Source organism: Dreissena polymorpha, chromosome 10 (assembly GCF_020536995.1).
Source record: "Dreissena polymorpha isolate Duluth1 chromosome 10, UMN_Dpol_1.0, whole genome shotgun sequence".
NCBI lineage: Eukaryota > Metazoa > Mollusca > Bivalvia > Myida > Dreissenidae > Dreissena > Dreissena polymorpha.
In genome coordinates this window covers 86,102,562-86,117,265 of record NC_068364.1, presented here as the reverse complement: position 1 = coordinate 86,117,265, position 14,704 = coordinate 86,102,562, and positions in this window count along the sequence as shown.

The following is a 14,704-nucleotide window of genomic DNA, read 5'->3' as shown; positions in this document are numbered from 1 at the left end:
ACGGACCCGGCCTGTTACTAGGATAGGGTCCCGGAGACGGTCGACAAGATACGGGAGTACTCGTTTCTCAATGATATCAAGATCCACAGACGGAAGTGTGAGATGGCCATACAGCTGGACGAGAACTTACAGGTGCGTGACGTGGTTTGTTCTGTTTAGGTCTTTTCAACTTGGTGACGTGCTTGGTTTTATTCTGGCCACGTCAATGTGTCATTGTTTTATGATATTAATATAAGAAAAGTACATGTCTGCATCAGGGACGACATTGCTTCCTTAACTGAATTATCGCCAAGAGAATACTTCCTTTAAACGAAAAATATCATAAAAGGGTCGTAATGTATCGTCCCTGATAAGCCTGTGCGGACTACGCTTACAAAGCTTACAACGGATTTAAAGTCCACAATGACATTAAATATTTAACGCCATATTCCCATGATTGCCGCATTGCATCTAGTAAAGTAGCATGGCTTTAAATCTTTATCTGCTTCACAGGAAGTGATCACAAGCTACGGAGGCGGTCAGTACAAACATTCCATCAAACCTTGCCGTAACTACTTCGTGGTTGTGGATGTAAAATTCGGGGCCGTGGATATGAAACTGGATGGACCAGGTAAAATATTGTTATATTAGCCTCGTTCTGGATAACAACTGGACTCATTGCATGTCCGTAAAGTGTCGTCCCATATTAACCTATGCAGTCCACACAAGCGATTCGGGGACGACACTTTTCGCTTTTATGGAATTTTTCGTTCAAAAGAAGTCTCTTCTTGGCGGAAATCAAGTTGAGGCGGAATGTGTCGTCCAAGATTAGCCTGTGCGGACTTTATGGGCTCATCTGGGACGACACTTTACGCATGTGCATTAAGCCCAGTTTTTTCTTAACGAGACTGTATGTTTCCTACTATAAAACAAGGACACACAATTCGTGATATTCATAATGTTGATAATGTGTATTAATGTTTATGATAGACAAAAGATGTTCCTGAGAAAACTGCTTAGTGTAGTTTGTGATTTAAACAAAATGCATGGTAATATATTTTATATTCAAAAGACCGAGTGGTATTTGGTTGATATTCAGTACATTGACATTAATCATGACTAGCCACTAACACATATAGAACTAAATAGAATTGATAATAACTAGCCATTAATACATATATAAGTTAATAGAAATTCTTTATATTCATAAGACCAAGTGGTGTTTGTTTGATAATCAGTACATTGACATTAATCATTACTAGCCATTAATACATATGTAACTGAATAGAAATTAAAAACTATGCGAGACAAATCTGATCGGTCATTTTGGATAAATCTCTTGACACATGAATATAAGTCATCATATCAGCATCGTTTTAGGAAACTTGGCTAAATACAGGTGTAACAGGAGTCGTCACAGATTAGCCTGTGCAGTCTGCAAGGCTTATCAGCGACGACAATTTCCGCCTTAACTTTATTTTCGGTTAGAAAAGACCTCCTGTAATAAAAAAATACCATAAAGGAAAAAGTGTCGTCCCTTATTTAGTGGACAATCACTTAACGCACTTGCATTAAGCCCAGTTTTCCCAGAACGAGACTCATATAGCATGTCCGTTGTATAGACGGCAACGTGCCGGTGGAGTTTTCGGAGTACCACGGCCCCAATATCAAGCTCCTAAATAACCCCGCGGCGGTCACCAGTCTTACCAAGAGCCCCGCCTCCGTGTGCTTCTATAGCGACCCATTGACCCCTGACCTCCAGCTGGCGCTCACATGTACACCCCGGGGCTACCAAAGTACAATCCCGGGCAGGTATATCTTCGCCTAAAGAGTACATTTAGCCTCTTTCTGGGAACATGGGGCTTAATGCATGTGCGTGAAGTGTCGTTCTAGGTTAGCCTGTGCAGTCCGCACAGGCTATTCAAGTACGACACGTTCCGCTTTGTATTGTATTTTTCGTTTAAAGGAAGTCTCTTCTATGCAGTCCGCACAGGCTATTCAAGTACGACACGTTCCGCTTTGTATGGTATTTTTCGTTTAAAGGAAGTCTCTTCTATGCAGTCCGCACAGGCTATTCAAGTACGACACGTTCCGCTTTGTATGGTATTTTTCGTTTAAAGGAAGTCTCTTCTATGCAGTCCGCACAGGCTATTCAAGTACGACACGTTCCGCTTTGTATGGTATTTTTCGTTTAAAGGAAGTCTCTTCTATGCAGTCCGCACAGGCTATTCAAGTACGACACGTTCCGCTTTGTATGGTATTTTTCGTTTAAAGGAAGTCTCTTCTATGCAGTCCGCACAGGCTATTCAAGTACGACACGTTCCGCTTTGTAAGGTATTTTTCGTTTAAAGGAAGTCTCTTCTATGCAGTCCGCACAGGCTATTCAAGTACGACACGTTCCGCTTTGTATGGTATTTTTCGTTTAAAGGAAGTCTCTTCTATGCAGTCCGCACAGGCTATTCAAGTACGACACGTTCCGCTTTGTATGGTATTTTTCGTTTAAAGGAAGTCTCTTCTAAACAAAAATCGAGTTTAGGCGGAGAGTGTCGTCTCTGATAAGCCTGTGCGGAACAAGTGTGGCTCGCTTTGGAGCTTTACGGGATTTCTGTGCATATTGAGACTGGAAACGGAGCGGAGTTGTTCCCGTGTCCGGGAATCCCAGAAGAGCCGCCAGATTGTCACGCCATGAGTGTGAGGTGCGATTCGGTGGAGGACTCATTAGATATGGTTCTTCCGATGAGTGGGGGAAGTCTCGTGACCTACGTTCCGCCCCCACCAACGCCACCAACGCAGCCGCCACCGCAGCCTCAACAATGCAGGATTGGAGACCCAGTATGGCTAAAAGACGCCATACAAAAAAACTTTACAACCATACTGAAAACCTTCGTAGCGACACCGTTTGTGGACTTTTTGTACGAGTCGGATATGATAACTGTGGAAGAAATGGAAAGAGTTCACGGTCTAACAACCAGCGCAGCTGCGCGGTACGTCTTGATTAATATTCTGTCCAAGCGACCGGTCAGCAAAAAGCAGTTGAACGTGCTTTGAAGGAGACTAAACAAGATTTTCTGATAGATATCTTGTTTTCAAATGCGAAAGAATGATAAGACTTGCTTTTGCTTTATTTTTTGTTTTACCCCCCTGATGCTTTTTTGATTATTTTATAAACACATTCATATGCTAAAATAGGTGTTACAAGAGGTAAAATATTCCATGGATGCGTACGTAATACCGGCATATTGGTTTTCTTAACAGCTCCTTGTCATATTTTTAATAATATTTGATATGTCAGTTTGTATGCATTTTCAAGTTAACTGCCTTCTGACAGTTCTCTCTGATGTAGTTTATGCTTTAAAAACGTAATAAAAGTAAAAGCCCGCGACTAGGTAAATATCACGTATTGATTCAAAATTTAAAACGGATTAATATATGCTTGTTTTTTGTAATTACTTTATTTGATATTTGATTTTGGTAATATGTTTTGGGTATGTAAGGGAATCTCGTCATAGTGATTAATAACGACGGCATGCAAACTTTGCAAAGATAATGATTGTGAACCATGTCTGGATATTATTTACACGTATTTGTTAAGTATTAAATGTAACTTAATTAATAATCAACGAATACAATATATTCAATATCGTTACCGTTGTATGATAATTGTTGTCTAAGCCGTCCCTCTTTCGAAATACCAATATTTCCGTACTGGAAGTGTTAACATGTATACAACGGTTTACATTGATATGTAAATAGAATTTATCTCAATGTGATAACTTCAGCAGGATACTGGCCAGGTTACTTCAGCAGGTTAAATAATAGTAAAATCAACACAATATAATCTGTAATGAAAACAGAATTAATTTTAGCTTGTTGGTAAAGTTTAAGGTCCTCAACAAACAAGAAAAAACAAAATCGGCGACATAACCTTATTGTTCTTCATCCACACCGCAGAACTAAAATGATCTGAATGAGATTAATATGATTAAACATATGACTTAACATACGCATACATAGCCTTCACTACTCTAAGCAATTTACTTGGTATACCAGATAATTTCGTACGATCGACATCAATTTATAAATAGCATAAACCGCTTAATAAGAACTGTGCATCAGAAATAATAGTTTCCTAAATGCAAAATGTTCAATCAATCGGTATCCGTGAGGATGACAACCGAAACATGGCACTTAAACATATACCGGTAAATAAAAAGTATCGAATATTAAGGATAACAAACCAACACATAGTGAGATTATGTCAACGAAGAAAACAACTCAAAAATGACATACGGAGTTCCACTATCTTGCAATCGACAATTATGGATGCTTAAAATACTAATATAGTCTAAACCCGATGGCTCAAAGTTGTGGGAACCGATAACAAAATTCGAACCGTCCGAACTGCGACCCAAAGGATGTCTAATATAATGTGTTTACTGACATAAGTCTTCAACAGATTTGCATCGCTATAGTATTTAAACTGCATAATTTCTGTATTTCTTTCTTTATATAAATTAATAAGAATAAAATATTTTCGAAATAGTTTTATCAACCATTATTTTCGTACAGTTACACATACATCAAACACAATTCATAATATCAATTTATAAAAGTTCAGCTCGTTTTACGAAACACATTTAGTGTTATTTGTTATAAAATATATAAGATACATAATTTGCAATGTCACGATATACACATCACAGAACAAGTACACAACATTATTTACTAATTCGTTAGTTTTTTTAAGAATGACATGATGTCAGTTTGTGTGGTGTTTATGAATTGTCGTTGAGGTGCGAATTTTGTATTGCCTCCATATTGTGAGCCTTCGCCCTGATCTAGAAATTTCCGGAATGTATTTATCGCTCATACTGTTGACTTTACGGACGTACAGGGCCCTCAATCCATTTTAGGGGAAGCGGGTCGCTACCCATAGCAGGGGGAATTTTCACGGCGTTTCCCTTTTTGGGGGATTTTTAACTTACTCTCTAATTATTACGTTTGTACATGTTTGCACTATATTCATTGCTTATTTCCTAATTTAGTATGTTTGACAAGATTAAATTAAAATAGAATTGAATTATAATAATCATTTGACTTCTATCTATAAAAAAAAAATTTTTTTTTTTTTTTTAGGGGGAATTTTTCCCCCAAAAAGGGGAAAAAAGTATACTTTTCAGGGGGGGGGGGGATGCGGCCGAATTTCGGCCGTGGATTTGACAGATTGAGGGCCCTGACATATTTAACTCAAATTAATTAACAATTGTGTCAATGCCATTTTTTCGACTGTATTCAAATTTGACATTATAATGATAACAACAAAAATTATACAAGTATCTAATCGTAGGAATAACAAAGACATCAATTCCAAAATATGTGATAGACGGGCACACCACCTTAACAATTGAATCGTGTTCTGAGAAAACTGGACTTAATGCACGTGCGTTAAGTGTCGTCCCAGATTAGCCTTTGCAGTCCGCACAGGCTAATCAGGGACGACACTTTTCGCCTAAATTGGATTTTTGCTAAGAAGAGACTTCATTTAAACAAAAAATGTCATAAAAGCGGAAAGTGTCGTCCCTGATTAGCCTGTGCGGACTGCACAGGCTAATCTGGGACGACACTTGACGCACATGCATTAAGTCCAGTTTTCTCAGAACACGACTCAATTGTACTAGTGTATGTGTGTGTGTTTCATAGTTTATTTACAGGTCCCGCTGCGTCTTTACGACTGCATCTATGGGAAGACCTCCCGTGTCAAAAATTGCAGCTTACTGAAGAACTACTAAATTTCAAACATCTCATAATAATGAAAAGAAGTCAAAATATCAAAGAGTGGGGTTAAAAAGTCAACACATGCCGTAATAGGGACAGCAACTAGACATATGATACAAAAGGACACCACTATACTCTGTCTCACGACGCATTTTACGATGCTTGTTATTTTCATTAAAGAAATAATAATGATATTTCAACATATAACACAATAACGACAATAAGAAAACATATGAAATTATTAGGACAACAGCTCAAAACATTAAAAAATATAAATATATCGTGAATTTCAAAGAAACATTAGGCTTTGAAAAGTTTTACACAAAAAAAGTATTCACGCCGTGTCCAGTGTCCATATTTTTGCGATAGAACAAAATGTTTAAAGACGGTTTGTACAAAAGAGTTTCAAAGAAAAGATAAATACTTTCAATGGAATGTAAAATTACTAAATAGCATTAAAACACATGTGCTTAGTTATTTATTAAATAACGGAAATGTACATTTAAAAACCATTCCATTTGATTGATTTATTTATTAGCTCGGCTGTTTTCGGAGAAAACCCGAGGCATTTTCATAGCCAGCTCGTCGTACGCCGTCCGCGTCGTGCCAAAACTTTAACATTTTGTTTAGGTTTTGAACATTGGCTCTAAAATCAAAGTGCTTCAACTCACAACTTTGAAACTTCATATGTAGCTGCACATTGATTAGTTCTACATGCCACACCCATTTTGGGTCACTAGGTCAAAGGCCAAGGTCACTGTGACCTCTAAAAAATACAAAAATAAAAATTCTGACAAGCTTTCATTTATTCAAAACTGCACCCGCGGCCGAGCGTGGCACCCGTCACGCGGTGCTCTTGTTTGAGTTATTCTTCTGTGTCCGGTGGCAAGAATAATGGTACCAGTTCAGAATGCCCTGACTTGACCAAAACTTCAGACATCTCTGCCTTGTCAACACGTGTCTGTGACAGCCTAACCAAAAGGAATCGGGCTGTGTTTTCTGTCATTTGTTTATCGTGTATCCGATCGAGCATTTCCTTGTAAAATTCGAATCTGATCATTCCCTTCTCGTACATGTGGTCGCACAATTTCATCGGGTCCAGTTTTTTAAGGATTGTTGTAAAAGATCTACGAATGGCCGTCTCCATGCTAACAGCTCTATTGGAAGTAACTTTCAAAAAGCTTTCATCATTGTTTGCGGGTTTGCCATAGTTCGCGATTTTAATACTGGCATCGGATTTAGAGCAAACGTTTTGATGTTTATTAGTCGGATGTAACATAGAAACATGTTTATCAAACGTTTCTTCCGCAGTGGTTTCTGTATCAATCGACAGTAGGTCAAATTTTGGTAAAATGTCTTTGATATCAACCTCGCGTGCCATATTTATGCCAATGTTCAAGTAACACTATGCAAATAAATAATATGAACCGTTTTGTTAAATAGATTTCAATATTTGTCAAGTATGTTTAAATGAATTAATCAACGGCATATTTATTAAGGGCCTCGAAGTTTTGTGACATGATTTCACCTGAAAGACCTGAAACCAAAAGTACCCACGTGTATTACGTCATTCGTATAACCATATTGTTTACCTGATTCGTGTATAAATGTCAAAAATGGCAATATATATTTCATATTTGCTTAACTGTAAAAGATACATATTGCGGAATGATTACATTCAAAGAATATTCGAACAATATTTTGTTTAATGTTGGTGACTATGTCGATGCGGTTATATTTTAAAATATTATAGCTTTACCTCATAAAAGCATAACACAACTCTGAACAGATTGTTCACTTTTAAAATGTTTAAAAAAGAAATAAATAGGGTACCTAATAAATAAATAAGTAATAAATAATAACACCAACCTTCGTTTTATGAAACTTTGTTGTTTTTACATTAATGACATTAAATTATGCACTGATACAATAAATCTATTGAGCAGATATTTTCGGCTTAACTTAACTTCCTTGTTAGTGTCTCTATTTTAAAATTTTAAACAGTGCACGCACATAGTTAATGTTTTACATTCTACAAATACTGATACTGTGGACACGACAGATATATCAGATAAAACTCCCATAATAGGTGACTCAATTCTAAGTGGAATTAACATGCGTGGGTTGAATAAAAATACACACATTAAAACTCTACCAGGGCGGAAAATTAAAGACTTTCGTTTAACACTGGATTCATGGGACATGACAAAATACAAAAATGTGATAATATATATTGGTGGGAAAGACATGGCGGAAGGAGGAGACCCAAGAAATGCATACCGTGAAATAAAGCAACTGTTACATGAACTTAATTGACATAACTGCACTGTATACTTGTGCGCAGTTGCCCAAAGACGAGATGCAGATGTAGTTCCACTGAATGATATAATTAAACAAATATGCGAAGAAACAGACTGTATACATCCTTTATTTATGGAAATGGTAATATGGCTCAACATTTGTATGGCAGAGATGGGATATATCTGCACGCTAGAGGCTGCAGTTCGCTAGTGGCTAACATAAACAAAGCCGTAAACATCATAAAACAGAAGACGAGCGGACTACAAGATCGACAAGCTAATCGTAGCGTAACCCTTCACTCTACTCAATCCGGAAGTAATGGTTACGTTAATTATGCTCCTGAACGAGGCAGTTCGAGAAACGGCGATTCACGTGACTATCAGTTGCAAAACGAAAGTAACGCACCAGGACGAGGCTCGAGAAATGGCTATTCACGTGACGGAAGTGGCAGTTTTCGGACGCAAACCGGAAGTTACGGCTACGGAGATCATGCACCAGGTCATGGCGTGACGGGCGAGATGACTGTCAGACGCAAACAGGAAGTAACGTTTTCCGAAATTACGCATCGAATAAAGGCTCAAGGAATGGCGATTCACGTGACGGTAGGGATGGCAAGAAGAATAATCTACATTCATATAAGAATAGTAGTAATTATAGGCAACAACAAAAACATTGTGAGTACTGTCTTTACAATAATCACTACACTAGTGAATGCAGACGATTTAGTTCGGCTCAGTAGGAACGCGTAGACAGACACATACATGCACTGATACACAATAAATTTAAAGCACTTAACAAGGTTTGTGAAAATTGTAATTTTAAGATTTGTATATGTAATGAATCCAAAATAGTGTTTAAATATGGTGATATAGACCGTGTCTTTGATGCCAGTATTAAAGTTTCTGATTACTCAAAACAATGTCATAATATGTCATGCAATAATAATGATGTTTCATTCTCAAACTTTATTGCAAATGAAAGATTAAATTTTTGCGAGGATTAAGATGATTCAACAGGGTCTACCTTAGAATTTTCCAAAAAGGGACTTCATATCGTAAGTTTAAATATTCAACACTTTTTGCCAAAACTTGATGAAATTAAGAACGTTTTGTTGTCTCAAAAATGTAATGTGGATGTTATTGGTTTTTGTGAAACATTTTAAAACGAAAATTTGTCTGATGTAAATTTAAATATTCCGAATTTTACATACATTCGTAAAGACAGAAGTAAAAAAAGGGTGTCGGAATCTTGCTTTATATAGGTAACCATGTACCATTTAAACATAGGCCAGACTTAGAGCCTGATGAGATTGAATCTGTATGTATTGAGATATGCTTTAAAAACACAAAATCTTTTCTATTAAATTTTATCTATCGTCCACCTAATGAGACGCAGAAATGGATAGAAAAATTTGATGCATTACTTGATAAGTTTGAGGGTTTAAACATTGAGTATCACATATTAGGTGATTTCAATTTTAAATACATTGCTGACAGCAAGTCCTATGAATGCAAAATGTGGTCAAAAACTGTATTAAAGCATGGCCTCGTGCAACTGGTAAACACACCAACCAGAGTCACAGATAAATCGTCTTCTATAATTGATCATATATATACTAATCGAACAGACAGAGAAAGTATTACTTATGTCCCACAACTATCTATAAGCGGCCACTATCCGGTATGCATGACAAGGAAAATTAACTATAAAATCTCGAAACAAGGCACGCACTCTAATATTAGATATAGATGCTTTAAAAAGTTTGTAATATCTGATTTCCGATTTTATCTATCGATTTCGCAACTAAATTTAATTGAAACTGTTCACGATCCAAATATGTCCCTTCAATCTTTATATAGAATTTTGAATAGCGTTTTAAAAAAGCACGCCCCTTACAAGCAAAAGAGAATATAAAGCACATATATGCCAAAATGGTTAAACCAAGAAGTTATTAAAAGTATGCGCGATAGAGATCATTTCCGCAAAATTAAAGACTGGGGCAATTATAAACTGTTACGAAATAAAACTACGGCATTAATTCGCAGAAGCAAGAAAGAATATTACAACAATGCTGTTAAAAATGGTTCTAGTACGGCACATATTTGGAAAAATTTGAAAATTATATCTAATAATGACAATGATCAAAACTCCGGAGTGAATTTGCCAAATAAAATTTTAGTGAACGGTGTGTATGTTGAGGGCAAAAGTAGGATCCTAATTGCCTTAAATGAGCATTTTACAAACATATCAAACATTGTTGATAAGCTGAAATTTCACGAAGAAAACTTTTCTTATTTAAAGCTATATCTCGACAAATCCTTAAAACAGCATGAATTTTCTATAAATTACATTACCCCTCTCGAAGTAGGTAAATTAATTGGCAATTTAAATGTAAACAAAGCTACGGGAATCGACGGGATCAGTGCAAATATTATAAAATACTGTGGTGAGCATATTGTTTTACCAATAACCTCGATAATAAATAATAGTATTCGTACAGGAATTTTCCTCGATTTGTAAAAAGGAAGCGTATGTTCTACCAATATATAAAGACAGAGAGGACTGTAATAACTATCGTCCGATTTCAATTTTGCCAACTATATCCAAGATATTCGAAAGACATCTATCAAATGAATTAAAAGAATTCTTTCGTGTAACAAATGTGTTAAATAAACATCAGTCAGGGTTTAGAGAAAATCATTCTTGCCAAACAGCACTGATTCGACTCATTGATGAGTGGCTAAAAGAATTAGATAATGGTAATTGTATTGGTTCTGTTTTTATTGACATGAAAAAAGCTTTTGATTTAGAAGATCATAAAATTCTGTTGTACAAACTAAAACTTCATCACTTTTCAGATGGTACCTTGTCCCTTTTTTCGGTCTTATCTTAGTCAAAGACAACAATGCGTTAAACTAGGAACTAGTTTTTCTACCCATCTGACTATTAAGAGTGGTATCCCATAAGTTTCTATTTTGGGCCCTCTCTTGTTTCTAATTTATATAAATGATATAGGGTTATTTTCTAAACCAATCAGACATAGACTTGTATGCTGATGACTCGACACTATATGCTACAGGGGCCAATCCTTCCGAAATTCAGACTAACTTACAAAATGATATGTATTTCATACAAAAATGGTGCACCCTCAATAACATGATGATAAACCCTAATAAATCAAAATGCATGCTTATTGGCTGAAAACAAAAAATTAAGAATATCGTCCTTAATCTAAAAATAGATAATAATGCTTTTGAGAATGTCACTAGCCATACAATTTTAGGACTTTATATCGACAAACATCTGCAATGGAAAGTACACATTGATAAAACATGCTCTAAAATAAGCAGCAAAATATCTCTGCTAAAAAAGATATCAAATTATCTCACTTTTGATATGATGAAATTATTCATAATTCATATATTCTAACCAATTTCGATTATTGTTGTACGATCTGGAGCAACGCTAATAAAACCAATTTAACAAAGGTGAATGTTTTACAAAAACGCGCAGCGAAAGTCATTCTACAAAAGCCAAAAAGAACACCATCCAAAAATTTGTTTTTACAACTTAATTGTCTTTCGTTTAATAAAAGATGTAAATACCACACGGCAATCTTAATATATAAATGTGTCAACAATCAGACTCCAGAATATATAAATGATATTATAACTTTTTCTCAAAATCTCAACTATAAATTAAGATCTGCCACCCATAACGATATTGTTAATACCAAAGCAAATACAGATTATAAAAAACGAGCTTTTTCATACCATAGCATGAATATCTGAAACAGTATACCAATTGGAATAAGAATGTCATGCTCTATCTCTGCTTTTAAAAGGCAATATTTTTTTTTAAAGCACATTTATTTTCTAATCAATGATATGTCATGTTATTTTCTAATCAATGTTATTTCATGTGTGTCTGTCTAAAAGACAAAATGTGTGTTATGTATAGGTGTAAGAAAATATTGTTTGAATGTTTTACTTGTTATAGACCTATGTGTGTATGCTTTTTAAGAAGGCAAAATTGTAAAAAAAGTATTGATTCATCTGCATAATATGTATAATGTGTCATTGTCTTAATGTGTAACCTTCTGTAAATAAAGCTTTTATTATTATTATTATTATTATTATTATTATTATTATTATTATTATTATTATTATTATTATTATTATTATTATTATTTAGAAGAGTTAAATATCACTCTCAAAAACGCTCTATAGATGAACGGTGGAATGTCAAGATCAAACTTTTACACAATTTCTAAATAAAAGACGAAAATGCTCATTAACTGGCCTTAAAATGATAGAACATGAATATCATTGTAGTCCATATGGAAAAAAATATTTTTTTCACCAAAACATGTGTTTTGAATCTTCATACAATAAAATAAGAATTGAATAACACCTGTTTTGAGGTTTACAGATTGTTGTTCATTTGAATACAAAATCAACTTAAATGAATCAGGCGCATCATTTTATTCGAGAAAGTTTACAAATAATAATTTAATTAAATTTTATCACAGTTCTATATCATTTGTGAAATGAAATGTGAATGATAATTATTAGATTTATCTAGAATAAGCACACAATATTATTATGCTACATTATTCAGAAATTACAAATTAACACCCATGTTAAACATACCAATGCCAATTGGACCTGAGGCAATTATTCCTTTTATTCTGAAGGCAATATGCGTCACGTGGGATGGCGCCACTACCATCTCGACAGTGGATCCGGATGTTTAAATCGCAACTTGTCAACAACTAGTTGACGTTTGCAGATTCAACGAGGTCGGAGACACAAAGTTGCTTGCTGACCCTTGTCAAACCCGAGCCAGATTTGGCTTTTTGTGTCGACCTAGCCCATCGGCGCGGACCGCTTTCGATAAAACCTTTCGCTACACCCGTAAGTGTTTAGGTCATTAGAAAGGTTAATTATTGTGCTACAGTTGCGTCATTTTACCGATGGTTAGCCTTGCAAGACTCAAAATAAACACATAATCGACCAACCTTGCCCTGCGAAAGGCATCGGAAAGCCACCCTATAGAGAGCGCTCCGCGATTTATCGGTGAGTTCCCCGTCTGTGTTTACACGGGCTTTGGACCGTTCCAAGTTAGTCCACAGAAAGTGAAAAAGAGAATGAGTGACGCCTCTTCGGCTCCCACCCTCGAACCAAAATGCTGCTGTCGGTCCGGGGGTCTCCGCCGTCGCCAATGGACCGCCCTGTCTTTCATGGTCGACCGCTTCCCGGGCAACTACTTACCTATCGTCGGATTGCGGGGCGATGCCTACTTATTGGGACACGATAAGCGACACCCAATATCTACCTGCCTCTTCCGACCTGCTAGAACGGAAACACTACCGTCAGTCATGCTGGGCATCCTGCGTCTACTGAGCCTTTTCCGGACACGAGCTCCACGAGCCGCTACGTACTTACCTAGACGGCGTCTTCCAATGGGCTTCGGGAAGCGCCGATTCATGTTCGTCATTTTCGGATGGATCCATACGTCACCGTGCGCAACCGCGTCGGCGGGGATCACGCCGTGGCCCCACTCCTACAAAATATCGTACACCTCGTTGGCGGTGTAAGTCTTGTCTTGAAGACAGCTTTCCGGAACCCACATGTACTATGTAAATGCGGCATAGTCTGCCTTGATGTGCCAACATACGGATTTTTTTAACGATATTTTTCTTTATATAATTGTTGAAAATCCTTCACATTCTGTCCAAGTATTAAAAACTGATCATTCATAATTTACGACTATTTCGTATCAAAAATAAACAGCAACCGGTGTTTGTTTCGGCTGTGTGTAATTTAAGCAATAATTACTAGAAATTGGAAACAACGTCCCATTTGATTGCTCCCACCCACTTGAAATGTGTTCAAACTATTTTCTCAACGGCTACTATAAATGAAGAGTACCAACATTTCATGTTTTCACATTCAATAGTTTCTTTCATATTTACGGAATACGCCATATACCTGCATCATAGTATTTGTAATCAGTTCGTGTGCATGATAGAATGATAAGATTAAAAAAACGACCAGTCCCTGTGTCAGGAAAGTCTTCAATTACCTATTTCTATGTCAGGACAAATACAGAATCCTCCTCAGAGAGTGCAATAAGTGGAAAATATTTTTTTAGAAACTATCTGATCACTTCAACATTTCCGTTGACGAAACACTCAACAACTGGAGGTATGTTGACGAGGCGATGAGGATGGATGACCATCTATTTACGGAACAGCCACATCCATCTCTACAAGCTGGCAGCTGTTGGCCTGCTCCTCCCTACATCTACAGCTGGTAAGTACTTGACTAGGCTGTCAAGAGCACAATATTAAACGAAAGGTGCAAAGGTGCTTTTTGGCTTTAATATCTCTTTGTATTTAAATCAAAGCGACTATATAGATATGGTGTAAAAGTAATTTACAAATTGTTAGTTTCAGACTGCGAAAGGGGCTTCAGCACCATGAACATGGTGAAGACAGAAGATCGTGCTCGACTGAAGTCTGCTGTCCTCCATGCTCTTATGATGATCAGCATTAAAGGGCCAGACATTGAGGCAGTGGACTTCGGAAGAATTGTGGATGCCTGGCACCAGGAGAAGCCTCGTCATATATACTTTTATTCCTCTA